Genomic DNA, 2,862 nt, shown 5'->3' with positions numbered 1-2,862 from the left:
GTAAGTTAACTACCAAAGGTTGCAGTGATCTGACCTGAGATCATCCACAGCCTCTCCTCCCTCGACCAGGCAGAACTGCCGAGATGATTTACAAGAACTGACCAAGCTTGAATATATATATTCATTCTTGGCTGCCCTGCATTAGAGAAGTGGTTTGAATCAAAGGAGAACAGGATGAAGCTCACTTGCATCAGTGTATGTGCATGCCAAGCGTCCATTCTCGAATTGACTAGTGGCAATTCTGTCTTTAACCACAAATATACACTGTACACACATTGCATGAGTATATTTCCCTCATAAGTTGTCAAATTAGGTGTACATATTATTATCTTCTTCTATATGACGCCTCATTTGTCTAGAAGTCTAGATTACAGAGTAAAATACGCGACAGTTGCGCAAATTTTATTTGTCTACGAGGAAAAGCATTGTTCACCACAGCGCTATAAAGCACAACTGGATGCACCTCATCAGTCACAGTACCTTCCTGTACCTTCAATGATGTTGGGAAGACCTTAACAACAAATATACTGCCTCAGAACCATATAAATTATCTTAGATTTGCCTAGATACGGATCTGGATGCGTAATATGGATCGGATTAGTAAAAAACAAAACAACAGAGCACACACAGCTATCCATGCTATAGCGCAGCTAAAACCATGCATCCTTTTTCTTCTTCTTATATGAATAGTTTGTGCAAGTGTGGCGTATTTTACTCGGCAATCTAAACATATGAGGTATCAAATAGACAAAAAAGAAGATACCTGATTCGACAATTCTCATGATATGACATGTAACATATAGTATATATTTACAGATAGAGAAATAGATGCGAGAACAAAAAACAGTGCAACATACAGCTTGGCAGGGACGCATAATCTGATGTGAGCCAATCCAACAAGAAATGCAGCACAGAGTATCTGCTGCAAAATGTATATACTCACATCACAGTTTGCCATGCCATCACTTGTGAAACGGGATAAATCCAGTAAGATTCAGGATCACCACATTAGATACAAAATGCAGTATATTCCATCTTTCTGCTAACTGCACATCATCTGCACCCATTTCTCCTCTTTGTTAACGACAGTAGGGGAGTGGGATAGAGAACTGGATAAACAATTGAGATTTATCTTCTCAATTTTCACAAAAACGATGCTGCAACAGAACAGTAGATGTTGCACTGCAGTCTGTAAATCTCATCTATCTTCACTTATGACAGCAAAAGAAAATAAAGTGTGTTTACAGTCACATAACGCTGCAAAATAATTACGGCCAACCAGCAACAGTTAAAACTCAGTACTCCCTCTGGCTCTAATTAACTGCCGCGACCTATACTTGTGTGCTTCACCACTTAGCTTGCGGGTCGCGTCAATTAAATGGGGCCGGAGGGACTACTCCCTCCGTCACGGTTTAGAAGGCGCGCTTGAAAATTCTCTGGGACCTAGGTGGTTATCTATTGGTTGTGAGATGGGCTAAAAAATAGCATTCACACTACGCATGCATATAGAAATAGTACTCCGGAGTACTAATTAGCTACTAGAAATAAATGCAATGCGCCCTAAACCTTGTCTATTGTGGAAACGCACGCAAATTTAACTGTGCCTTCTAAACCGTGACGGAGGGAGTAGTATTTTTTCAGGAAGTTAATGAGCCATGATACCCGGTCCTCCTCGCTCATGGCCATATATGCAGAGCCCTGGGCAGTGTTGTCCATCAACTGAGACAGGGCAACTAATAGAGATTCCTCAGCAAAGCCAGGCATGTTCATCACAGCACTATACAGCACATCCGGATCCACCTCATCCATCACAATAGTACCATGAATGGGAGCTGCTCGAATGATCTTTGGAGTCTCCTCTTCCTGTGCCATTAATGATCTTGGGACGATCTGAACAACAGAACAATATAATCAGAACAACTGACCATGTGCAGCTGGCCATGGTATAGTAGCACAATTAAAACCATAATTCAGTTCTTCTTAGATGCATAATTAGTGCAGTTGTCATATATTTTAATCTGTAGCAATCTACACATATGAGGCATCAAATCTCTATCTCTGCTATCTAAAAGAAACGTAAGGTTCCCTCTCCCCTTTTACGTTCGTCCTCTCGTCCAGCCGATCGATCCCTCCTTTCCCTTTTTCCGTTCCTTCCCCCGTATGCTAAGTTGTCCCACAACCGGCCAGTTTGGCAAGTAATGATTATCAATCCCGTAAATCTTGCTATACCTCCCTCCTCAACCTCATCCCCAGATCATCCTCGTTTTCCCCTCAAGATTTCTTCATCTATCATCTTTTATACATCTTCCCCGGCCGCATGGTCCTCCTTGGGATCCTTCTCATCGAAAGTTTGGTACAGGCACTTAGCTGACAAAAATGCACCATCACAAAGTTCTTGCATGTAACAGCCCCTAAAGTGCAGAGCCCATATATTTGCAGGAAAAGACAACTGCAATGACTTGCTACAATCTGTGAGCAATGCATATCGGCATTTGTTTCCCTCGGTGTTAAGTTGATGGGCCAAAATCTCTCTTGCGAGATCATGCACTAGGTCATGCATCGTGAACAATGTATCATATTTGTCTCGTTGTGTATCACTCTACAGCAAAAAAAAAAAAATTATGTTAGAGTTTTGAATTTTGTAGTAGTATGTTTATCAATGGAAGTGCTGCCATATAACCGTAAAAAAAAATGTACATAAATAGAGTAGTATATCAATGGCCATGTGGGTATGATATTTTCATGGCCATTAATTTGGAACAATATTTTGTCGTTGTGAGTATAGTATCAGCTGAAGCTGGTATGACCAAATATCATATTTGTCTCGTTGTGTATCACTCTACAGCAAAAAAAAAAATTATG

The 2,862-nt window shown here is 40.7% G+C and overlaps 1 pseudogene; it reads right to left on the bottom strand.

The window, feature by feature from the left end:
• Positions 1 to 1,136: 1,136 nt before the first annotated feature.
• The window catches only part of LOC119309119, a 9,876-nt pseudogene continuing 8,150 nt past the window's right edge, over positions 1,137 to 2,862 (bottom strand).

The sequence above is a fragment of the Triticum dicoccoides genome, chromosome 5B (genome assembly GCF_002162155.2).
Source record: "Triticum dicoccoides isolate Atlit2015 ecotype Zavitan chromosome 5B, WEW_v2.0, whole genome shotgun sequence".
NCBI lineage: Eukaryota > Viridiplantae > Streptophyta > Magnoliopsida > Poales > Poaceae > Triticum > Triticum dicoccoides.
Note: the sequence above shows the minus strand (reverse complement) of the source record. Positions and strands in the feature narration are given on the sequence as shown.